Here is a 26776-nt window from a genome sequence, read left to right on the forward strand (position 1 = left end):
TCACTTTTTGCTGTTAATTTTAATTTGATTATACTGATTAAAAAAATTATTTTTTTTTTGGTAGAGAAGTGAGACACTGTAGGCCCTACAAGGATTTACAGAATCTGGTGGATAATCCCTCCAAAAAACTAGATTTTAGAGCCACATTTGTCTCTTTACTTGCCCTTTGTGTCCTGTCTCCTTTTTCCTGTTCCTGCCTATAGGTCAATAAACTAGCTGTTCTTCCTGCCCCATCCCCTCTGCATATCTTTCTTGCATCACTTCCTTGTCTTCTGCTCAGATTTATTAAAAACCATCTAGTTAGAATGTCTTTTTCCTTTTGCAACACAGTTCACCATCTTTCCTTCTCCTTTCTCCCTTTTAAGGATTCATACATCAAAGGTAATCACATCTGGCTTTACAAGATCCCTGTTCCACTTTGCATTGCTCCAGTTCAGGAAGTTCCCAAGTTACAACGTAATGAGTTGCCCAAATCCCTTTGCTAATAAGTTGTTTGGAACTTGGAACAAATTTCCCAGCAAAAAGAAGGCTCTAAGTGGTGTTTACAGTTCCCAGTCCAGCCTACAACAAGTTACTCACTCAACATACTACACATTTATTGAGTCAAGCATTCGGTAAGTGCTGGTGGTTGAGAATTTTTGTGTTTACCACATTGCCCTTCAGCACTGTTATTTGAGTTGAGCTGTTCACTCCCCTGACCTCATTCTCATATATATCGTCTGCAAGAGTTTTGCTTGTTCTGGTAAACATGATCTTTAGCACTAACTGCAAGCTGTATCTTTCTCTATACAGTCCATCTGTAAGACACCACAGTCATTTTCTGCACACCCAGAAGAAGCAACAATATTTTGGGAACATGTTGATGAAAGTATGACCCAATCTCTGTCAAAGTTTGAAGCACACCAGGCTGTTATGGCCTATAGGATGAGATCCATTGCATAAAGAATAAAACATTATTATTTTCAGAGGGGGCAGAATTTCTTTAACGGTAAGAGGGAAGTTCTCATCCAGATTGTTTCCTGGGATATGATTCCTAGTTAGCATATAAAAGGGCCCTATATCAACATTGAATGATGAATGAAAGAATGGATGAATGAATGGCAAAGGGTTACAGGAAGACATCTCCGCTTCTGTCTGGGTTTCCCAAGGTTTTGAAGCATGAGGAGGAAGGACCTTACTTTACCGTATTTCCCTCCTGTGTGGTCACCGGGAAAACCCTACTCTGCACGTCTGTGCCCTTTTTGCTTTGCAGACTTCAGAGAGAACAAAGTCTTCATGACAAACATTGGTTTACTTTGCACCTTCCTTCTTTACCAAAGGTGGGTCAATGGAGGCTTTATATTTCAGCTTTGAGAAACAGTATCCAAGACTCTTGACCCCAAGAGGCCCAGAATTCTCTTACAAGAACTTTAAATATTTTTTGTTCCCTGTCGCAATAAACAGGTGCCTAGGAAAGGCCCCAAGTCAAATGTCTGTAAACACCCTTGGCCTCTGGGGGCTGCGTGCTCCCTTAAAGGGCTTTGGGATTCAAGTTTTAGAGCACGCAGCCAGCTGCCTCCCACGTGGGCTGTACTTCCTGAAGCCATTCAAAGGAATCTCTCCCCGCAGAATGAGGAGAGGTACAGGGGGACAGTGCTTTAATACAGGGCTCCCAGGTATGGCTCTGTAGGGCCTGTGGGTCCTTCAATGAGTGCCATCTCCTCCTGGAGGCCGGTCGCACTCCCGGGGACAGTCCCAGGCAGAAGGGCATCTGCAGAAGAGCCCCGAGCGCCGATCCGTGCCTCGCCGGTGGGGGGCGCTCTTCCGTGGGAACAGTCGGACCGGGCGGAGCGGGAAGAGGCGGAGGGGCGGGACGCGGACCCTCCGCCCCCTGGGCGCCGCCCCTCGGTCTGCCAAACTTTGACTTCCCAGCGGGTCTCAGCGGCCACTGAAGAGGAGGCGCGCCGCCGCCCGCCCGCCCGCCCGCCGCGTCCTCCGCCGCTGCTAGCGCCCGGCCCCCGGTCGCCCGTCGCGCTCGGCCCCGAGGGCATGCGGCAGCAGCAGCGGTCCCGGTTCCCGGGCTCGGCGGCGCGGGCGAGCGTGAGCGGTGAGTGGGGCGCGGAGCTCGGGGAGGGTTCCCGGAGCTGCAGCCGGCCGGGCCGCGTGGGGAGGTCGGGGCGCATCTCTGCCGGGCCCAGCCCTTGGCTTTTTTGGGTTGCCTGGCGTCCAGCCCGGACCCCATACCTATTCCACGTACCTTGGACAGACCTCTTTGGGCGACGTGGAGCACATCTTGCCCTTTCCGCCTTCCTTCCCCCCCGCCAGGAATAAAAAGCCGTCGGGATGCAGAATCCGCGCTGCGTCGGTCCCTGCTGTGAGCTGGTGGGCTGGGCGCAGAGGAGCGGAGAGCCGGGCTCAGGTTCCGCTCTGCCCTTGCGCAGGTGTTTCTTTTCCAAACTCGGTCTCGCAGCCGTCGATGGTGAACTGAGGTTCTCCCGTAGAGCCCACAGATATAACAATTTCCAGCCATCAACTCCTCCCGGGCTGGCGGTGTGTTAGTTAGGAAACAGTTCGAACCATGCGAGGCATCCAAAGATTTGGGCAATGGTTATTATGAATTCACTGGTAACCCTGTCAGGGGCTGTGCTTTGAGAGTAAGTGAAGGTCCTGGCGGTCCCCCTCACCACCGGCAAACAAAAGTGCTTTGTTCTGTAGCAGTGTTACTTTATTGCTTTCCTTCAACAAGTTACAACTACCTAAAATTGCTTAGAAATTTCTCAAGCAAGTACTTTGAGGAGTGACTGTGCAAATTGGAAACAGTTTAGTTTTATTAAGGGAATCATTAAAACTGCCCCCAAAACATATAGGTCATTTTTAAACGGTATTTTCCACGAAATGTTACTTATTACTGTCCCTGCGGTGCATTTCGCCCCCCTCACTTCTTTGCTGCTCTGGGTATCACCTGGCCTTGGGATATTATTTTAGAAGTTAAGAGCTGCTTTTAGCTTCTGGCAGTTCCTACTTTTGTAAGTCAGAAAATAAAGTAAATGCCAGTCACAGGCGATCCCTCTTCACCAGTGAGTTATTATTTCATGCACTGCACAGCATGTCATCAATGCATGAACTTTTGTATTGGTAAGGAGAGTTATTGGGTTTCCCAGTGAACTACTTATCAGGGGTTGCTAACCCTGCTTCCGATGAGGAATTGCATCCAATTTTGTGTGTTCTGATCCAGTGAATAGAATTTTCCTTTTTTTGAACAGAAGTGATACAGGTAGAAACACACCACCTCTGCTCTATTAACACCATGCTTGTCCAAACAAGGTGGGCTGTTCTAAAAAAGACAGCAAGCAACCCCTGCCAGTGAGGTTTTTATACTTGAGATAAGCTTCTGGAGGTGTCTCTTGTACCATGCGACTGTATGTAGCATGTAGTGATATTCAGTCATCTGGACATAACATATTCATTGTTATGTCAATTTAAGTACCAAGTGCGTGCATGTGTGTGTATGCATGCTCAGTCATGTCCGACTCTTTGCAGCTCCATGAACTGTTGCCTGCCAGGTTCCTCTGTCCATCCATGGGTTTCTCCAGGCAAGAATACTGGAGTGGGTTGCCATTTCCTTCCCGAGGGGTTCCTCCCAACCCAGGGATCGAACCCATGTCTCTTACGCCTCCTGCATTGGCAGGTGGGTTCTTTACCACCAGCGCTACCTGGGAAGTCCATGTAAGTAACAAGTACCTAGGAAAACAGATTATTTGAACACATTTTTCAAGTTTTCTATTTTTGTCTTTAGAATTCAAAACTTTGTAGCTTTAACTCTAAGTAACACATTTCTTTTCTAAATCTTACAAATGTATAAATAGTAGTTACCAGCCTCTTTATATTATTAGGTCACATCTAGTTAAATATCTAAGTTTCCCTGGTGGTTCAGTGGTCGAGTCTGTCTGCCAACACAGGAGACTTGGGTTTGATCCCTGGGTCAGGAATAACCCCTGAAGGATTGGCAATAATCCTGAAGGAAATGGCAACCCACTCCAGTATTCTTGCCTGGGAAATACTATGGACAGAGGAGCCTGGCAAGCTACAGTCCACGGGGTCATAAAGAGTTGAACACGACCTAGTGACTGAAGAACAATTTACATATCTGGATGATTTACAAGATGTTTTATTGAGCAGATCTACGTATATTTTCTACAAATGAAGACTAAAATGAAAACATTTCAAAATGGGATAATTTTCCATTTATGTTAATCAGAACCTATTTGAAAATCTGTGCGCTAATCCTCTCTCATTTTTCCAAAACGCATAGACACAAAGGAACCCCTGCACACATAGCACCATAGCCAGTTAGCAATCAAGGCGCACACCCTCAAAGTGGTGCACCCAAGCCCGAGGCTGGCTGCCTCTCCCCCAAGTTTTTCATCTTGGAGCAGAAATCCACCATAATCTAAGCCTAGTGTCTGATTTCTTCGGGCTGTGGCTGGGGGAATCACTGTAACTCGAATGGGAATTACTATAACTTAAATTACCCATTAGCCATTCTCTGTGGAGTATACATTAGTTCAAAATGCTTTCTGGACTGTGATTATACCCAACAGAGTGGTTAAGTCTGATTGCAAGGTTCTAAATGGCAGAGCCCAGGCCCAGGGCGTTATTACTGTGGTCTAAAGAGAAGAGCTGGGCTTTGCAGTCAGATCAGCCTTTGTTCCAGGCCAGGCTTTGCGACTATGAATACTTCGCTTCACCTCTCTAATTTCCTTGTCTGTAAAAATGAAGATTATATCCACCTCCCAAGATGAAGAGAGAAAGCACTTAGTTGGGTCTTGATGAACAGGAAGTCCTCCTTAAACGCTGGCTGCCCCCTTTCCCTCCTAGATAAACCCTAAAATATTGACATTTCTATCAACGTGGTGCAAATGTACATTGTACCAGTGAGAGTGCAAAGAGAGATTCCCAAGTCCTGGGTGACTTAGACATGTTCTTCTCACTTTCCTTCCTCATTTTCCTGCTTCCTCTCCATGGCCCTTTTGCTCTTCCGTCCATCGTTTCTCTTCAAGGTACTGAGCTGCCCCCTCTCGGACCTTTGACCCTCATCCTGGATTCTGTGTGTGTGTGGAGGAGTCCCCTGGAACTTAGTCTTGCCGTGGCTGGGAAAGGTGGAGGTGAGGGGTGCAGAGCTGAGTGAAAGCCCCAAGAGCTTGTGTCCTTACAGTGCTGGGTTAGAGAGGCAGTCTGGTGTACAGGGGTCTGGGTTCTAATCCCAGCCACACTTGAGTGAGCTCTTGTAACCTTGAATAAAGGTTATCGCCTTTGAATTAGTTTTCTCATTTGCACAATAAGGGTAATAATTCCTTTTCTAGCTACCTGCATTGGTTGTGTTAGGTCCCATTAAGTCAGGTATGCAGAAGAGCTTTGTGCCCGGCCAGGGTCACATAAATGTTGGAATTAAAGAGGCAGGGCCTCCAGATGTGGGGCAGACAGGCTGTAGGGGTGGGAGGACCTCCACATGGGTGTTGGACATTTTGAATTTGCTGCCTCCTCAAGGAGGAAATCCTGCCAAAGGTTGAGAGATTGCTTCATGGGAAATATGAGAGGAAGAGAAATGTCAGGACCAAGATTACCTAACATTGTGTGATCGAAGGCACAAGGCAGAGATCCAGAGAAGTTTTCATTCCATCTTAGAATTACCTGTGCTGTCTGCTCATCTCAGTTCTTGGTAGACAGAAACATAGAGTTAACTAACCAGCCAGTGAGTCAGAGCAGAGCGGTACTGGTGATCATCAGACATTAAACTGGGGTGTCCTCTCCTGTCCCTGGGCTTCCCAGGTAGCACTAGTGGTGAAGGACCGGCCCGCCAATGAAGGAGACAGAAGAGATGTGGGTTGACCCCTGGGTCAGGAAGATTGTCTGGAGGAGGGCATGGCAACCCACTCCAGTGTTCTTGCCTTGAGAATCCCATGGACAGAGGAACCTGGTGGGCTATAGTCCGTGGGGTCGCAGAGTTGGACACTGCTGAAGCAACTTAGCATGCATGCACGAGCCGTCCTCTCTGGCCTGTGCCTACTTGGTAACTTGAGTCTCTAAGGCTTACTCTGCAAAGCACTAAACTGACTCAAGGCATTCCCCCTCCTACCCCGAACAATTAAGCTTATTATTTCATTCAGTCTGAAAGGTGTGTGTTGCTCTCTGTCTGACTTGCCTGGTGAGCCAGAATAGAGCCCAGTGAAAGGAAAGTCTCACTTCCTGGATTGTACCCCCTCTTCCCTCTCCAGGCTGTCTTCATCCTTATTGCTCCTCATCTCCTGGCCTGGCCTCTGTGGCCCCGACCCCTAGCCTCTTGTCCCATCTGCCTACTGCCTTGAACTCCTCGATTGCCTGTTCCCCTCCCTGCTCCCATGGACCTTGCCTCCCATCCTCAGATGTGAATTATTCATACAGCCAAGTCTGGGCCAGACTGAGTGTCACTCTGGAAAACAGCCTGCCCCACCCCTTCCTAACGATGTTAGTCAGCCCCTGAAATTACTGATCAGCTATCCTGTGTCTTTATTGTTCCCTGGATGTTTCGCTGGAAGACCTACTAGCCCTGGTTGATTCAGCCTCGTGCAGCCTGATGTGGTATCATCAGGGTGGCTTGGCAGGTGGCAGGGGTGGGTTGGAGGGCATTTTATCTCCTCCCTAAGTGCCACTAGTTTGCCCAAAGCCTCTCCAAACAAATATGCAATCTGAATAAAAGCAGTGTGCTTGCTTTGTAAATGCACCTTTAAGCCAAGTCCCCTGGTCTCCCCTTTCAGTCTTGCTGCCTCCAAACCCCTCCTTTTCAGAAAGGCTTGAGCTGTCCCCAGATGGACTCACAGCATGTAAATCAAAGGTGGGCAGTAGAGTCGGTCACAGGCATTCACTTCCCAAAGAGAGCTAGAATCCAATGTTAAGGCTCAGCACCCTTGAGAGTAACTAGTTATTGAAAATCAAAGCAAGGCATCGGGTATAGAACATCCCTGAATGATCTGCCTCCTACCCTGGTTGATTTCTAATAGGTCAATCCTTTGAATGGGAGCCCTTTCCCTGAACTAAACTGTCACATGGGACTGGCAAGGAGAAAATAAGTATAATCTTTTTCTATATCCCCATGGCATTAGGATTAGTCTGGGTTCTCCAAAGAATGGAACCAATGGGATAGCTATTTATAAGAGGGTGTTTGTTTTAAGAATTGACTTAGGGTCATGGAGGCTGAGAAGTCACACAGTCTTGCCATCTGGAAGCTGAAGAACTAGCAAAGCAGGTAGTGTAATTCAGTCTGAGTCTGAAGGCCTGGGAATTGGAGCTCTGATGTCTGAGGACAGGAGGAGATATTATCCCAGCTCAGACAACAGGGAATATTGGCTCTTCCTCCTCCATTTTGCTCTATTCAGTCTCTCAGCAGACTGGATGATACTCAACCACATTGCTTGAGGATCATCTTCTTTACTCAGTCTACAGATCCAAATGCTAATCTCTTCTAGAACCATCCTCACAGCACACTTAGATAATGACTTACCAGCTACCTGGGCATCCCTTAACCCAGTCAAGTTGCACAAAACAATAATCCTTGTACCACCAAACCAGGAAGTTGCCATTGTTACAGCAGTACCATCCAGTCCACAAAGCCCACCCGTATTTCATCAAGAGTCCCCCAGATGTCTCTTTTCTTCCTGCTTGATTTGCGATTCATGTTAAATTTGTCATGTTGTTTTCTAGAATATTTCCTCAGACTTTCCCTTTCCTAAAGCCCTTGCAGTTACACAGGTCTTACAGACAGTAGATGACTCTTAACCTGGGTCTGGCAGGCATTTCTTCTGAACCAGACTTAAGCATATGTTCTTGGCAGGATGCTCTGCTCTTCTTAGCACATCATATCAGAAGGTACACAATATCAGCCTAATCACCACTGGAATTTTGGCCCTAATCACCTGATTATGTTGGTGTCTGCCACATCTACCCACCTTCAATTCACCATTTTTCCCTTTGAAACATATTGGTGTTTGTGGAGAGGTATTCTGAGGTTATTCTAATAGCCTGTTCCTCATTAAACCTCTACCTAAAGCCTTATTGGGATTCCCTGATAGCTCAGTTGGTAAGAATCCACCTGCAATGCAAGAGACTCCGGTTTGATCCCTGGGTCGGGAAGATCCCCTGGAGAAGGGAAAGGCTTCCCACTCCACTATTTTGTCCTGGAGATATCCATGGACTGTATAGTCCATAGGGTCAATGAACAGATGGACATGACTCTTTATTCTTCCCTGCTGCCTTCCTGCCTGAATCAGCTACCTCTCTGAAGGTTGCCAAATGGTGATTCTTTATTTCCATCACTCCTTTCACATTTGTTAGTTGGCATTCTATTATAAGGAAGAACTTTTCCTCCTTCATGCATTTCTTCATTATATTAGGACATATTCGTGGATTCCTTTTGAATACAATATGTTGAGATCTCTTACTATCATTATTTATTTTGATGCTCAAATTGTTCTCAGTTTGACCAGTTGAGAATCCCTCTGAACTGGCTCCTTTGTCCTTTTGGCATCCTTATCATTCACTGAGCATTTTAAAGTTTTCTGTCATCACAAGATATCCCGGGCTTATCTTGTACTTTCCCTGACCTGGTTAGTCATCCCTTTTGGTAGAGAATGGTATTTAGAAAACAAGATATGGAAGGTTGGTGTGCCTGTTGTTACTGGGGTATTGTTGCTTTAGATCTCTCAGAGGACAAAACTAGGAAATATATGTATATATACATATACATTTATGTATTGTCTACATAAGGCCACATATTATAAAATCATGAGTTCATACTAAGACCTCCAATTCCAATCCAACACCCAAGGATCTTTCTAGTCTTATCTGTTTATATATTTCTACATATCATCTCTGGCAGTTAGAAACTTGACTCCCATTACCTTAAGTATTTTTACTTATTTGTTCAAAGTAGCTCATCTCTCAGCCACAAAGGCCATCCTGCTTCCTCTGTGTCCGCCGCTCTTCCCACTGCTGCCTGTCTTTGACTTCCAGGCCTGTTAGCTCAGGCATATGTGCAGCTTTATTATCAGCCTCCAATCCCTCCAGCTCACTGTGTGGTTCCCCAACTATAGCCTATTCTTCCTTGCAACTCCCCAGATTCCCTTTCATCACACTGCATTCTCAGCCACCTGCTGGCCCCTCAGTTCTGGGGAGGGAAGAAAAGAGAAGGCAGCGGAAGAGAGAAGATGAGAATGATAGAAAGCAAAAAGAGAAATAGTATATACATTTTTAAAAGTTTCCATGGGTTGATACTAGGTGATCACTAGCCTTTCTTAGTTAAGTTCTAGTCTAACTTCTGTAGTCAGATAATTGATGTCTGTGGCCTAGTTCAGCTGGTAGACTCTGTTGAATTGATGGGGAAGGTAAAATGCGTTAGGAGAAACTGTTTCTTAAATTATATCATTCAACATGTTAGAAGTAAACTGCGTTGCTTGCTCTTCTGAGTTTTCTCTGAAGCAGGCAAACTAACTAATCGTTGCTATTTTCTATCTTGTATTTAGAGTTTTAGCCAGTCATTTTCATTTGATTATGGATTTTCCCCCATAAACTCTTGTCAGAAATTCTAAGTAGAGATACATTTATGAATTTTTATTGACATTTACCACAATCATATTATATTACTTCTAGAATCACTAAATGTTTGCAAAAGGCATTAATGTCATTATGGAGAACAAATCTGCGTATTTTATTTCTCGTGGGGTTAGGGGATTAACTACTGAAAAAAAAAGAGGCTCCAGTGGTCAGTGTGGTGAAAAGAGCCCTGGACGTGAAGGCTGAGAGCTGGTCAGAGTGAATCAGTCTCCTAGTTTTAGTTTTCTCGTCTGTGAGATGGAGAAAGCTATGCTGCCCATCTCACCATGGGTTCAATGGGAAAAGAGACATGAAGTCACCTCGAAAACTGTTCATTGGTCTTTTAGTGATTTTGATGGGTTACTCCAAGATCCAGGTAGAGTGTTCTAGAGGAAGTGTAGTAAAATTATCAGAAGATTAAACATCAGGTTTAATTTCATCGGGTGAGGATTAAACACCCAGCTGGCTAAACTCCATTTATACTTTTTCTCTGGGGTCGCATGTTTCCAGCTGGTAGTGAGAAACACCAGTTAGTGACCCTGGACAGGGTGGTAGAGGGGAGCCGTCTTGAGGTTGTAATGCCAGTGACCCCCGCCGCCCCAGCCTGAGGGAGGGATTTCCTCCTTTGATCTTCCCTCCCTGGTCGTGTCTCTTGGGACCCCTGCCCCCACCTCTTGGGAAGAGACTTGCCCTGTTGCTTTACTGGACTTGTCTGACTCCTCTGGACCTGGAAGTGGGTTGAGAACTTTACACTGGCTATTTCACTCACTTTGTCCCAATAACCTAACAAGTTAGTCTTGTCTCACTTTCATAACAGAGAAAATTGAGGCTCAAAGAGGTTAAGTAACTGTCCTCATGTGTGCGTGCTCAGTCATGTCCAACCCTCTGTGACCCCATGGAATGCAGCCCATGAGGCTCCTCTGTCCATGGATTTCCCAGGCAAGAATACTGGAGTGGGTTGCCATTCCTTCTGCAGGGGATCTTTCTGACCCAGGGATGGAAACCAAGGTCTAGTGCCCCCTGGGAAGCCCAACTGTCTTCAGACCCCACTGATAATAACAATACAGCCTCTGTGTCAGAGACTATTCTGAATGCCTCATTAAATCTCCCATTAGTCTTAGGAAGAGGGTACTGTTTTTATTCCCATTTTATAGATGACAAAATTAGGGCACAGAGAGGTTAAACCTGGTAAGCAAGGCTTTGGGTTTACCTGTTGGCTCAGTGGTAAAGAATCTGCCCACCAGTGCAGGAGACACAGGTTGGATCTCTGATCCAGGAAGATCCCCTGGAAGGAAATGGCAACCCACTCCAGTATTCCTGCCTGGGAAATCCCATGGATAGAGGAGCCTGCCAGGCTTTGGTCCATGGGGTCACCAAGAGTCTGATACAGCTGAGTGACTAAACAACAACAACAAAAGCAAGGCTTTATACTCAGGCCAGTTATCACCAGAGGCCATGCTCTTTTTGGCCTTTTGATATCCAGTTTCCCCAGCACCATTTGTTTTCCCCATTGCATATTCTTGGCACCCTTGCCAAAGATCAGTTGATCATATATACATGAATTTATCCCTAGGCTCTCTATTCTGTTCCATCTGTCTGTGTGTGTCAGTCACTCGGTCGTGTCCGAGTTTGTGACCCCATGGACTGTAGCACACCAGGATCCTCTGTGCATGGAATTCTCCAGGCAAGAATACTGCAGTGGATAGCCATTGCTTTCTCTAGGGGCTCTTCCTGACCCAGGGATCAAACCCAGGTCTCCCACATTGCAGGCAAATTTTTTACCGTCTGAGCCATGAGTGAAGCCTCCATTTGTCTATATGTCTGTCTTTATGTCATACTTTTTCTGATAACTGTAACTTTGTATTGCTTTGTAGTATGTTTTGAAACCAGGAAATATGAGGCCTCCAGATTTGTTCTTTCTCAAGATTGTATTGGCTATTTGGAATCCTTGGTGTTTTCATATGAATTGTAAGATTTTTTTCTATTTATGTAAAAAAAAGTGCCACTGAGGTTTTGATAGCAATTGCCCTGAATTTGTTGTGTAGGCATCTTAACAATCAGTTCATTTAAGTTCAGTTCAGTTGCTCGGTCGTGTCCAAATCTTTCCGATCCCATGGACCTTAGCACGCCACGCCTCCCTGTCCATCACCAACTCCTGGAGTTTACTCAAACTCATGTCCATTGAGTTGGTGATGCCATCCAACCATCTCATCCTCTGTCGTCCCCCTTTCCTCCTGCCTTCAATCTTTCCCAGCATCAGTCTTTTCCAACGAGTCAGCTCTTCCATCACGTGGCCAAAGTATTGGAGCTTCAGCTTCAGCATCAGTCCTTCCAATGAATATTCAGGACTGATTTCCTTTAGGATGGACTGGTTGGATCTCCTTGCAGTCCAAGGGACTCTCAAGAGTCTTCTCCAACACCACAGTTCAAAAGCATCAATTCTTCAGCACTCAGCTTTCTTTATAGTCCAACTCTCACATCCATACATGACTACTGGAAAAACCATAGTTTTGACTAGACGAACTTTTGTTGGCAAAGTAATGTCTCTGTTTTTTTAATATGCTGTCTAGGTTGGTCATAGTTTTTCTTCCAAGGAGCAATCGTCTTTTAATTTCATGGCTGAAGTCACCATCTACAGTGATTTTGGAGCCCAAGAAAATAAAGTCTCTCACTGTTTCCATTGTTTCCCCATCTATTTGCCGTGAAGTGATGGGACCACCTGCCATGATCTTAGTTTTCTGAATGTTGAGTTTTAAGCCAGCTTTTTCACTTTCCTCTTTCACTTTCATCAAGAGACTCTTTAATTCTTCACTTTCTGCCCTAATATCTTAACAATATTAGGTTCTAATCCATGAGCACAGAATGTCTTTCCATTTACTTATGTCTTCTTCAGTTTCTTCCACCATTGTTTTATGGTTTTGAATATACAAATATTTCGCTTCCTTGGTTATATTAATTCTTAAGTATTTTATTCATTATAATGCTATTGTGAATCAGATTTTCTTAATTTCCTTTTCAGTTTGTTTGTTGTTAGTGTTTAGAAATGCAACTGATTTTTGTATGTTGATTTTGTGTCCTACAACTTTACTGAATTCATCCATTAGTTCTAACAGGTTTTTGTTTTTTTTTTAATGTGTGTGGGATCTTTAGGGTTTTCTTCATATGAGATCATGTCATCTGCAGATATATAAGTTTATGCCTTCGTTTCTGATATGAATACCTTTTTATGTCCTTCTCTTGTCTGATTCTGGCAAGAATTGAGATACTCTATTGAACGAAGTAGTCAGAGTGAGTATCCTTGCCTTGTCCCTCCTGATCTTCAAGGAAGAACTTTCAGTTTTTCAATGTTGAGTATGATGTTCATTGTCGGGGCCTTGCTCTTTAACCACTCTGCTCACCTGCTTTACTACTAATACTTGAACCCAGGACCCCAAACCCGTGTTCTTCCACCACAACACGCTGCCTCTCCTCTGCTTCCTCACCCCCTTCTCCCTGCCCCTTCCTGCTTCCCTGCTTTGTTTCAAGCAGCAGAAGAGGGAAGTGGCAGCGCCCTAAGCCTCATCACAGCAGTGCTGGGCCCATACTTTCAGGCAGGGGAAGAGTCTTTCCTGGACTGTAGTTAGTTTGGTGTAGGTATAGGATGCCTTGGTTATTGGTCCTTGTTAAATTGAAGGGTTAGAGTGTGAACAGTGATTCCAGAATGCCAGTTGTATATTCCATTGAATTTGGGGAAAATTTTGAGTTAACTAACTTTCTTGGTAAGTATTATCTACCATTTATTGAGTACACCCTACGTGCTAAGCATCTTGCTAGGTGCTTTATAAACATTGCTTTCATTATTCTTTCAACAATCTATATAGTTGTTGTAGTTATTGTGCTGCAGTTACTTTTAGAGAGGAAGGAAAAGGGTCTGGCCAGATCAGGGATGTGCCAGGTTAGAGGTGTTGCTGACAGTGATGAGGCCACATCTGACCCGGGGCCAGCTGTCGCCAAAGCTTGTGCTGTTTTCTCCCTGCTCCCCAGCCTCCTGTGTGTCACAGCCTGCCATATTTTCCTTGGAATGGATTTAGGTGACCAGAACTCCACAGGTCTGGCCTTCCCTTCTCTAAACCCTGTTTTAAATACTCATGATAAAATGTCCATTTCATTGCTTATTCTGACCGACTGATTCATTATACAATGGAGGAATAGAAACAAGCAGACCACAACAAAATAAAACTCCCATTCTGAAAAGTAGAAGACACCCAGCAGCCGCAGGTGTATAAAAATGATGAAACACCGCTGGGCAGGAATGATTAAGGTTTCCCCGCCTCAATCTGTGCTTCTGCTCTCTGGGAGAGTTTTCCTACTGGCCTTGACTTTGACTCTGTCGCCTGGGAAGTTCTTCCTTGTCCATTACCCTCTGTGGCCATATCTGAAATGGATGTTGGAAAATGTGAGCTCCATGCCACGCTGTAGCTTCCATGGCAGTATGGTTCCTTAAAAAAGTTTACAGTCTTCTGATCTGTTTGCTTTTGGTCAGTTCCATACACCAGTTACCATATCCAAGTTCTATCCTGGATCAAGTTCTTTAGCATTCCTTATTTCCCAGCTTCTGTCTGGGCCCATCTCTCTTCCTCTCCCTAAGGAGCTCTGCTCTGGTCTCTGCTCTGACTTCCTCTAAAACACAGACTTGGGCAGGAGGGTGCACACTTACTCTGATCTTTCCTATTAGCCTGATTTCTTTGTTCCAATGCCATGTTTTACTGAGAGTCCTTTGAGAAAGGCTATGAGCAATGATACTATTTTCTAGTCTTTGCAGTTGTAGAGGCAGTTAACTTTTCTGATCCTCCAAAGCCTCCAGCTTCTAGGTACTGCTCATTTGTCTCCACTTTTGCTTACAGATGATCTTTGCCTGAGCTCCTCTCTTTCTGGGAATGCCTTTCTAAAAGCTAGGGCTTCCCAGGTGACTCAAGGGTAAAGAATCTGCCTGCCAATGCAGGAGACACAGGAGATGCTGGTTTGATCCCTGGGTCAGGAAGATCCCCTGGAGAAGGGTATGTCAATCCACTCCAGTATTCTTGCCAGAATAATCCTATGGACAGAGGATGCTGGTGGTCTGCAGTCCATAGGGTCACAAAGAGTCAGACACGACTGAGTGACTGAGCGTGCACACACACACACTAAAAACTGTGAGGAGCAGCCAATGCACGCTCAGAGCATGTTTCCTTCCAACACTTGCACCTAGAGCTACAGGCTTCTTTGGCAGAGAGGCCCCCGAATACAGTGATTTGAAGATGACAGAAGTTTTTTTTTTTTCTCTCGTTAATAATCCTGAGGTGAGTGGTTTGGATTTGAAGGGCTCCTTTTGTTTTGTTTCTCCACCATCTACCAGGGTAACATTTCTCAAACTCCCTTTGTTTAAAGATAGATTTCTTTACATCTAGTGTGCTGAAGACCAGTATTTTGGTTTGGACCCCACAGATCATGCATTTGTATTTCATAACAACGTCAAATTGTGACAGACATTTCTAGGTGTTTATTCATAATTTCTGTGTTTTTATCTGTTTATTAATGGAAAGTTGTCCCCGGATGACTTTGAGCTGTGCTTCTAGGGCTCTGTCTTGGTCTGAAGGTTGAGTGCCAGATCACAGGCTTCTCTGAGCTCCAGCATGTGGGAAGGTGAAAGAGCATGAAGGTGTCTGGGCTATTCCAGGGCTAACCCGGGAGCTGTGTTCTTCATTAATGCTCACAGTCAATTAGCAAGGAGTTAGCCACACGACCACCCTGGCTGTAAGGAGGCTGGGGAATGGAGTATATTACTCTGTAAGAAAAGGAAGACATGATCTAACAGTCTGTGCCATAGACCATAAAGCCAAGAATGACAACAGAAATAATTATGAGAGAAGTCACAGGGCAGCAGACAGTCATGGGCAAGTGAGTTGGAAGAACTGTCCTAAGCTCAGTGTCCTGTCACTCAGAACAGGACCTCTTGGAAGTGGAGTCTGGGGTTCTGCTGGTCCTTTTATGCAGTCTGAGGGCCACAGGCTGGTAGTGTGGTGAGGTTAACAAGGGGGAAGTTCGTGCAAGAAGGGCCCAAGAACCATTCTCAGGAGGAAATCCAGAAATGAGATACACAGATTTGGCATTAGAATGCACAAGGCTGTATTCAAAGTGCTGGGGCAGAGGTGGATCTGATTGCCTGGGATGCTGCAGTGATCAGGACTGGTGGAGCACCGGGAAAGGGGTTCTACTAGTCTATCCTGAATCCAAGCAAAGCCCTGAAAGAGGGAAGACAAAAAGTCCAGGCCAGTGTGAGCTGGGAGAAGTCTCTCCAATCCCAAACCTCTCTGCCAGCTTGCAAATGCTATGCTACAAACAACTAATAAAACCCAAGATCACCCTTGCTTTAACCCCTGCGTTATAACCTGGTGCTTAAGCCTCAAACTTTGTTCTATTCCAACAGCTGAACTGAAGGAGGTTTCATCCCATCCTGCACAGATGCTACCCTCATGGTGACTTTCTTGTTTATCTTGGAGGCAGTTTGGGAGCTTAGCATGAGAGAGAGAGGACATGAGCAGTGTCAGGGCTTAAGCTAGTTCTAGAGTCACCATATAGAGGAAATAACTTAAGCAATCATAGCTCTGGTGCAAGAAAGTTTAAAGGGAAAAGAAGAGAGACCTGAGAGCCAAGTCTAGGAATATGTACACTCCAAGGCTGATGGAAGAAAGCATGACAGAAATATTGAGGACAGTGGAAAGAGAACCAGGAAAGAGTAGGCTCACAGAGGCTTGGGAGGGGAGTTTCAAAAAGAGAGTAACTCTCTGTCCAAATCCACAGTGAAACCAAAGAAAAAGAGAGACTGGAAATAAAGGATTTGTTATTGAATTATTCAGTAAAATTGAGCATATATTTATTATGTGCTGATTACAAGCAAGATTCTGTGTTTGTGCAGGGGGACAGAAGGATACCAGCTCTGCCCAACAGGTTTGGAAGTAAGGTGAAGACAAATATTTAATACGGTGTGTTGAATGCCATAGGAGAGGTACCAAGTATTTCATAGCCGAATTTCTTGAAAGAATAGCCTATACTTTCTTTCTACTTCTGTGTCACCCAGGCATCATTCAGTAAAGGGTGATCAAGTTCTTGCCTGCTCTACTCCCAACCAGCAAACTAAAACTAACCAACGCATGAACTAGACGCGTGTTGTCCATGACCTTATATTGCGCATCAGGTGCACAAATGTGAGTAAAAAACTGGTGGCCTTTCAGAAGCTCGCAGTCTGGTAGTAAAGGCTGACACTGAGACAGAGGCTGCTTCTACACTGCAGTAACAGGGGAGTTCCCTCCAGTGGCTAAAAGAATCTGAATTTAGTAAATAAAGAGTCATCTTAGGAGAATGAATGTATATATGTCTGAAAGTTCCAGGTGTATACCTTTGTATAGGTTCCAGAGTTAAGGACTGCCTCTGAGCTCCCCCAAGTGTGTTTGTATTCATTTTGGAAGAGTAGAGGGGAAGAATGCTGGAATAAGATGAGACTGCTGATGGAATGGAGATGAGCTGATTCCTGAGCCCCTCCCTCGCCCTCAGTGCCTTAAGCCCCCACGCTCTTCATCTACTTAGGGACTGAGTCCAGTTCATGTCCGCAGGGCCTGAAAACCATCTGCCATTATAGCATCACCACTATTGTAGTATCTCCACCATTTTAGCATCTCCAGCCTGCAGAGCTTCTGGGAGAGCAGCTCTCATCCAGCAGCCCCCCTGGCTGGCCCTGCCCCTGGAAATGCCACTGCGGAGGATGGATCAGTGGTGCCACCAAAAGGCAGCCCCTGTGGCAATGTCTGCCTGGCCTCATATCAGGTGGCAGGTGCCCCCTTGGTTGAGGTTGTCACTACCCTGCCCCTCTTTGCCTCACCCCCTTCACAGCACCTTACGGAAAAGTCTCCTGCTGCTTTCCAGTTCTAGTTTCAGACCTGGCTAACCTGAGGCCCAAATGAACACCACAACCCATGTCATTTATTTCCATGGCATACAAGACCAGGAACTCAGAGCTGAGACTGATGCTGGATTACACTGGAGGACATCCATGAGGTAGACTCCGGCATGCGGGGATCTGTTGTGCAGTCATCTGTCTTGCATACAACCCCTGATGCAGATGCGTGTGTGCTCAGCCACGTCTGCCTGTTTCCAACCCCATGGACTATAGTCTGCCAGGCTCTTCTGTCCATGGGATTTCTCACGCAAGAAGACTGGAGTGGGTTGCCATTTCCTACTGCAGGGGATCTTCCTGACCCTGGGATTGAACCCGTTGTCTTCTGCATCTCCTGCATTGGCAGGCAGATTCTTTACCACAGAACCACTGGCAAAGCCTGCATATAACCCCTAACTGTGGGCAAATCACTCATCGATTGAATCACTTAGTGTGTGTAGGGAAATTTGCTAGGGTTCTGGCATGTCTAAGGGGACATAGGGAACATCTAAAGAATCGTAATACTGGCCATGCCTTTGAGAATACTGTTTATTCCTCTTTCCTTCTCTGAGAGTTGCTACATTTGTAGCTAGGAAATATTACGTGTGCTTGATCATACTAAAAGATTAAAGAAAATCTATAGCATATTAACACCTTTCAAATAACACTGTTGTATTATAATGTACTTGAAGATGATATCTGTTTTACTACGTGAGAGTTAATTTGGTATCTGGAGGAGGGGGATGATCACTTGGTAACTGGGGGAGGGCAGAGTTCATGAAAATCAAGAAATGGTGCAATGAGCCAGAGCTGGAAACAGCAAGGAGCTGTTAACACCCCTCAAACTGAAAGCCAAGGAGAGGGGGAAGGGGAGGCTGCCAGTAACAAGAGGCTGCCTGCCAGGTACTAACCCGGCCAACCCAGAGCCATATGCCAGGGAGTGAGCAGGGGAAGTCAGTGTCTCAGCTCTGCCCCACCCCTCCTCTTCATCTTTCACTGTACCTCTCAGGGTAGGCGTTGGAGGGCAAGGAAGCCGATGTGGTCCCAACCGGGAAAAGAGCACGTGGATAGGGTCGGAAAGGGAGCTGAATGGGTGGATGGTTGAAATCAGGCACCGCATTCTCTTGTCTTTTATATGCACTTCTGAGACCTGATTACCTTCATACAGGTGTGCTGTTTTACTTCTTGACACGCATAGGGTGGGAGAGGGGGATGGGATGGGGATGACTGTGAGACTCCTGCTTTGGTGACCAAACATCGGTGCTCTCCTTTAGAGCCTCTGAAGCTTTCGTTAAAACAACCGTTTCCCTCTCTAGCCACCTGCTTTGAAAGTGTGATTTTCCTTTCTGTATCGAATTTCAGGATTCAAGCAGGCACTAACCTGGGTGGACATGCTCTCCAGAAGCAAGGAGGGGTCACTGCAGGTCACTATTCACCTGTTACTGGGAACAGCGGGGGACTATTTGGAACACACCATGTAGAGTAGGAGATTCTTGAACATCCTTCTCAGTACCAGAGACATATTTAGTCATGAAATGGATCGTGCCAGGGAATGAATGCAGTATGTGGTTACGTTAAGACAAGCCGTTTGGACCAAAATTTTCTCTGTTGTGAATTTTATAATGAAAAGAAATCTGATATTCTTCTGAGAAGTCACTGGCTGTAAGTAGGAACTTTGAAATTTCTCGAAATATATCTTCACAGAGTGACAAAGTTCTTTATACAAAAAATATCTCTTTCAGGGATGAATGTCCACATTTTAAATTTTGGCATTCTCTCCTCCTTCAAACATGTGATTACATGACGATCTAAGGATCATTTGCTATATAGTAGAACATATGGAGTTATATTATATGTAAATATTATTCATTTTAAGCATTCTGATTAGCATCATTACTTTTAAGATGGCCAAAATGTATGTCATCTGTCCAGCCTAATGAAATAGAGGAGATTAAAATTGTGTACAATGGACAGAGTAAACACAGTTAAAGATTTATATTACACTTGGATAAGCTGAGTCAGAGAATTTGCTGATCACATAAAATCCATGTCTCACCTCTTTTATTTGGTTTAGTTCAGTATGTTTTCAAGTTTGCTTTCCTGTTTAACCAAGAGGTTTAAGACAGTTCTCAGTCGGTCATCAGTGACATCTGGGGAACAATACGTTTGACTCTAGTTGTTTATTAAACAAGTCCTTGGGTAGAAACTGTGTGTTTACAGCCTGCGCTTTCATAAATCCACCCACCTGATGGAGAGAGAAAGCAGTGGTCAAATCAGCTGACATGCAACAGGCAGGCCTCCCTACCTACAGGGCTTGGAAGCGAGCCCTGACACAGTAATCTGTTTATTCTGCTGAGCTCCCGCTGCAGGTCCCCCTGTGTGTCGCCACTCTGAGCTGAAGATGGCTCGAGGCACGGAAGCTTCTCGTTTCCCGAGTGCACCGGTTGTGCCTGCTCCTCCCGTGTGTCTGCTGTTTGAGGAACACTATCAGGAGTGTCTCTCGGTGTACTGCGGGACCTGGAGGCGAGGTGGAGAACCGGGGGTCGAGATCAGGACAACTGTGCCTGAGTTTACCATTTGTTCTTAAGAAACAGAGTAATGAAACTTTTTTAACAGAATTGAGTTTAACTTGCTTAAAGTCCAGTGTATTCAGAGAGGGTAGCAGATTTGTAGTAGCCCTACACTTAGCAGGTAGCCCTAATATAAATGCATGAGCTTTACCTGAGAATATCGAGGATCCCAGTCTTCTGTCATGGACAGTATCCATTTAAGTTGAATCTCCAATAGATGGCTGCGCCTCTGTGTTATTTTGCTACAGCAAAGAGTAAAGTTACTGCTTATGAAACCTGCAGGCTTTATTTATTTTGAAATTGTTGCAGTATAGCAGAGCTGATGTCCTCTCCCCTCTCTTTTTAAAATCTATCTTAAATATTATTTGCTTATAGGACAGTTTCATATTTACAGAAAAATTGAGCAGATAGTATAGAGAGTTCCCATGTTATACTCCTACTCCTATTACTAACATCTCCCATTAATATGGTGCATTTGTTACACTTAATGAACTGATATGGAAACATTATTATCAACTAAATATTTGTTTATTTATTCTCAGATATTAATAATATTATATAATTATAATAATTGAATAAATTATATATAATCATATAATTATGTACTTGGTATGTTTAAATTTATAAATTACATATTTATAAATATATAAATATAATGTTTATATTATAATTATATATGTCATATATTAATAAACATAATAATATTCATTCAAATATTCTCACTTTTTCATAACATTCCTTTTCTCTTCAAGGATCTGAGATATACATTATATTTAGATGTCATGTCTCCTTAGGTTCCTCTTAGCTGGAACAGTTTCTCAGATTTTCTTTGTTTTTGATTACTTTGATGATTTTTGAGAATGTCTTCCTGTTGGGATTTGTCTGAGGTTTTTCTCAGATCAGGCTGGGATTATGGGTTTTGCGGGGGTTCCTTGGTAGCACAGTTGGTAAAGAATCTGCTTTCAAGGCAGGAGACCCTGGTTTGATTCCTGGGTCGGGAAGATCCCCCGGAGAAGGGGTAGGCTACCCACTTCAGTATTCTTGGGCTTCCCTGGGGGCTCAGATGGTAAAGAATCTGCCTGCAATGCGGGAGACCTGAGTTCAATTCCTGGGTTGGAAAAGTCCCCTGGAGAAAGGCATGGCAACCCATTCCAGTATTCTGGCCTGGAGAATCCCCATGGACAGAGGAGCCCGGCAGGCTCCAGTCCATGGGGTCGTAGAGTGGACATGACTGAGTGACTAAGCGGCAGCAGCATGGTTTTGGGAAAGAAGATTGCAGAGTAAAGTGTCATTCTTAATGCATCTGATCAAGGTTACAGGCTAGCAATGTGACTGGTCACTGTTGATGTTGACCTTGATTACCTGGCCGAAGTCATCTTTGTCAGGTTTCTGCACTGAAAAGAGGCCCACACCCTGTCACGCTCTCCTCTTTGGGAAGAAGTCACCATGCACAGTCCACATGTAAGGACTGGCAGAGATGTTCCCCTCTAAAGGAGGGGCACATAATTTATTTGGAATTCTTCTGCATGGGAGATTCATCTCTTCTTTTGCATTTATTATATTTTTCAGTCTTTTATTTCTATCAGTATGACTAATAGATCTTCTTTTTTTAATGTTGGGTGATAGTCCAAGCCTACTTTACTTTGTTGCTCAATTGGCCTAGCTTTGGCCACCATTGAGTCCTCCTTTTCTTTGGAAGTCATGCTCAAAGAGAAGTCATAATTTCTGATGTCCATACAGACCGGGGAGAGGTCTCTACCATGGAACTACCCTTCAGACCACCCTGATTTGTCTGCTCTGGTGAAGCTTTTGTTCCAAGGTGGCAAACACCACTCCTCACACCTCTCAGCTAGCATGGCCGGGAGCCAAGTCTACAGAGGAAAGTGAAAGAGTTCTGAGACCCTAATTAGAGAGTATGCAGCAGCAGAAGCAGCAGCGGAAAGTAATAATGCTCAGTTTGGGTAAACAGGTAGGGGGTGTGTGGGCACATGTGTGCTTCAGTTAATTCTGCATTGAACTAGTGTCTACGGAGTGCCTACTATGTGCTGGGCATTGTTCTGCGTGCTGGGGACATGCCACGATAGCACAAAGGCCCCAGCTTCCTAAGCGCATGGGGAGACAGACCATAACCCCAAGGAGATGGTGTCGGGTGCTGAAAAATGCTGTAAAGAATAATAAAGCAGGGGAAAGGGTGACAGCAGTTGGCAAGGGGTGGGGTGGGAGTTTGGAGAGGTGCTGTTTTACAAAGTGGCAGGGAAGGGACTCTCTGATGAAGTGATGTTTGAACAAAAATGAGGTGGCAGAGTAAGCCCTGAGAATACCTAGGGGAAGAGGCTTCTGGGCAGAGGGGCAGCAGTTTAAGGGCCTTGAAATTCATGGCTGAAATGAACCTCAGGGATCATATGTGGAGTTAAAATATCCCATGCTATCCCAATTTTGCCATTCACATGAATTAGTAAGAAGAATTCAGTGCACAAATGTAGTTGATTGGCAGGAGTGGTCTCTATTCTGGCTGGTAGTATACAAACTTACCTGATCTCCAGCTCCCATCTGGCTGGGGCTTCCAGAGAGGAGAGGAGAGTTCTACACTTGTGGACCACAGGAAATGAAAATGTGCACAGCACCAACAGATCTCATTTTGGAGGTACCCTGTTTCATCCTAAGGGGAAAAAGAAAGTGTTGTTGAAAGCCAACTAAAAGGCCAGCAGCAACTTGTCTCCCAAGATGTAGTTTGAAATAAGCTGCTTGAGTGGTTTTCACATGTCTTAATTTTCATAATTGTTTCCACATTATGGGCTGGCTGGACCGTGTTTTAGAGAATCAAGTTTGGGAGAGTCTAAATGAAAGCTTTGCTCCTGAAGTTTTCATTTGGATTCCACATATAGACTTTCTAAACCATCATTTTCTGAAGTCTTAAATTACTGTAGTTTAAAGTTGTGGTAATACCTCCAGAGTTTAACATCTTTTGTTTCTGGGTCGAAACTATTCAAACCCTCTAAACCTTTAGTATAGAAAAAAAAAAAAGAAAGAAAAAGAAAAAAAAGCCCAGCTGGAGATTTGGGAGAATTCAAGTTGAAAAACATTAGTCTTAAAATTGTATTGTGTGGCCTGCTTACTATGAAATTTGAAAGCATATTTTCAGAAAAAAAATGCCTTTTCCTATATTTCTCAGGGCTTTAGAAACAAAATAAAACACCCAAAGGGTATTTAGGCTGTCCCAATTTTTTTTTTAATATGCATTTAACACAAGACAGACTTTGAACATGATTTGATGGGATCATTCTATTTTGGTAATTCCATGGTTATTGTGAGTATGACTATAGTTCTTGGTCTGTCTGGTATTTCATTTGTCTGTGGAGAGAAAATGTAGTCTTGTAGAGAAGCTTGCAAGCCTGGGAGCACAGCTGCCTCAAGAGAAGCCAAGGTCTTCCAGTTACTAGCTGTGTGACCTCAGGCGAGGATACTTCAGTTTCCTCACCCGCACAATGGATCCTATAATAGTATCTGCATCACTGTGGGTAGGATTAAATGAGAAGACCGACATAAAATGCTTAGTCCAGCATCAGGCACAGAGTAATCACTCAAATATTAGCAATTAAAAATAGTAATAGTAAAGTCAAGATATTAAGTAACTAACCCAAGAGCACATAGTTAATCAGTGAAATTCTCCAGTTGGCATAGTTGGTGGGTGATGTGTAAGTCATCAAAGGCATTTAACTGAACCTCTTCCTTTTAGAGGGGAAGAGAGTGTTAAATGGACATTCATTTGCCCCCTTCACACATGCTGATGCTGTAGATGTGAGCATAAAAGGCTAGGTCCCTGGTCTCATGGAGCAGAGAGATCTAGCAGAGAGGGATGGATAATAAAAACAAAACACACACAAAAAGTATGTCATAACTGGTAGAGAAAGCAAGGCTCTCTGATAGCGGGAACTGAGGGTTACTTTGGATTGGTTAGAGGGGGTATCTCTGTGGAGGGGATGTTTAGAATTTATAATAGAATTATATTTTGAAGTTTGAGGGAGGTCAAGAAATGATAAGTCAATCATTTGTTATAAGAGCACTAAGTTTTTGGTAATTTCCAGCTAAGAAAATATGGTGATCTGTTGTTAATATGTATTGGGGACTGTCAACAGTTTGACAGCTTATGCCGGAGGAAAAAAAAATCAGAAGTACTAATTCACAAACTTCCATTATTCATTTTTGGGACTCTGGGATGATTGTGTTGAGAATGTTTTATAAGAGAGTTGGGGAAACTGACCTCTTGATTTGGCCAGTTGTCAGCATTATAAGATTTTGTTGTTTCATGAAGTTTCAAGTAGAAAACCATTTTGTTCTCATTATCATTGGAAAACTCTAAAGTGTGCTATGCTGACAAGAGTAATAATAATGAACATAAGTGAATCCTTGAGGTTTTTCCTTTGAGGATTAATTTTTATTTTTCAATGTCATAGTTTTCAAAGAAAGGTATACTAAGTAGAATGTGTTCTCCTAAGACAGAATTTGTAAACCAGCATTTAAGAGTCTTTTTATTTATTACAATAAATATGGACTGTAGAAAAAACTGTAAAGAATTAAAAAATAAAAACCCACAATTCTACCATTCTTCATAAAGTATTTGCACTTTGAGTTTTTTCCCCTCTTCTTTTTTCTGTCTTTTAAAAGTAGTCAAGATGACACAAACACACATTTGTGTGTGTTTATATGTGTGTGTGTGTATATTTATAAATATATGTGTACATACATATGTATACATACATATACTTTATTTTAATTAAAACAATGGCAGATGCTTTTCTTCATATTATTACAGCTTCATAGTAAACATGATTTTCAATGGCTGCATAATATTCCATCTTGTGAAATCTTTTTCACTAATTTCGTATGTTAACTTTTTTATAATCTCATTGTTTAGTTCTCCCAAAAGTAGAATTAAAGTCTGGGAGGTAGGAAATTGTGTGGTGGGAGTTCTGGTTAATCATGGTTTTCCACTTTGTAAGACAAAACTGCTTCTCATTCTGAGGACAAATTTTGCTAAAATATGTCAAAGAATGTGCCATTTTGGTTTTGATGAGGGAACGTTGAATTTGAAGATTTTTAAAGTTTTTAAGAATCATTAAGGTTTTAGGGCATGATGTCATTAGAAATTCAAGCAAGTTTATGAACCACAATAAATGTTAAAACCCCTTTTAAAGGAAATTAGGAAAAATTTGGCCTTTTGCTAGTGTGTTAATTCCTATATCTTTCTGACATTAATCTTGATAAACTGATGAGTTAAAGATAATATAATTTTAGGACTTCCCAAGAGGTTCAGTGGTAAAGAATCCACTTGCCAATGCAAGAGACTCAGGTTTGATACCTGAGTTGGGAAGATCCCCTAGAGAAGGAAATGGCAACCCACTCCAGTATTCTTGCCTGGGAAATCCAATGGACAGGAGGAACCTGGTGGGCTACAGTCCATGGGGTCACAAAAAAGTCAGACATGACTTAGCAGCTAAACAGCAATAAATATAATTTTAAAGTCAGAACTGTGTTTCTCTTAGCTATCAAGTGAAAGTGAAAGTGAAGTCATTCAGTCGTGTCTGACGCTTTGCGACCTGGTGGACTGTAGCCTACCAGGATCCTCCATCCGTGGGATTTTCCAGGCTAGAGTCCTGGAGTGGGTTGCCATTTCCTTCTCCAGGGGATCCTCCCGACTGAGGGATCGAGCCCTGGTTTCCTGCATTGTAGGCAGACGCTTTAATATCTGAGCCACCAGGGAAGCTATCTAGAACATATAGCAAAATAAAATACATGAAATATTTTTCATTAGTAGAAGGACACATAGCAATTGCATACTAAAAAGACACATAATCATTAAAATTTCTCATGTGGTTTTTGGATTTTTTTGTCTTGAATTTCAGTATACTTTCAGTACTGTTGAAAGCTACGTTTTCTGTTTGGATATTAAAATTGAATTTTACTTGATTAGTATCTTCCATTCAACTCTCATCTGCTGCTGCTGGTGGGATTAGAAATATCTGTCTCAAGGGCAGTTCAACAACATATACAAGAAACCTTTAAATAAGTTTATTTTCACTACTTCATCAACTAAAATCTATGGATTAATCCTAAGGAAATAATTGGCCAAGTGTGTAAATATTAATGTATAAGAATGTAGTCTTTCTTGTCAAAGTAAGATATTAGAAACAACTTAAATATCCAACAGTTAGGGATTAGTTAAATAAATTGTGGTATATTCATACTGGAATATTGTGAAGCTATTAAAATTATCATATAGACACGTGGTTTTAATTTGGGAAAATTATCATGATATAATGTAGATATATTGACCTGTTTTATGAAGTCATCTGATATTGGCAGTTAGTGGTTGATGAATATCTTCCAAAGAGAGTAGTTTTTGTTTTGTCAGAGTAAAAGGCACTTAGACCCATTTGTATCTTGAGATCATTCTCTTTGTTTGTCTGAAGCATATAACATGATATTTTACCTTTCATTGTTTATGGCAGAGACACATATATCTAATTCAGTAAAAATATCATTATACCATTGTAAATTAAAAAGAAGACTGTCTACAATAATTTTCTATTTTGTGCTACTTTAGACTGATATTTAACGTATTTATTCTGATTCTGGATATGATGTTGGATTTTAT

General features: G+C 43.4%; 1 protein-coding gene across 1 annotated transcript in view; it reads left to right on the top strand.

The window, feature by feature from the left end:
• Positions 1–2009: 2009 nt before the first annotated feature.
• LPAR3 (lysophosphatidic acid receptor 3) overlaps positions 2010–26776 on the top strand; it is an 80747-nt gene continuing 55980 nt past the window's right edge. The window contains exon 1 of the mRNA XM_061119990.1: positions 2010–2086. The gene's annotated coding sequence lies outside the window, so the exon portion shown is untranslated. The remainder of the gene's footprint in view (positions 2087–26776) is intronic.

The sequence above is a fragment of the Dama dama genome, chromosome 20 (genome assembly GCF_033118175.1).
Source record: "Dama dama isolate Ldn47 chromosome 20, ASM3311817v1, whole genome shotgun sequence".
Lineage (NCBI taxonomy): Eukaryota > Metazoa > Chordata > Mammalia > Artiodactyla > Cervidae > Dama > Dama dama.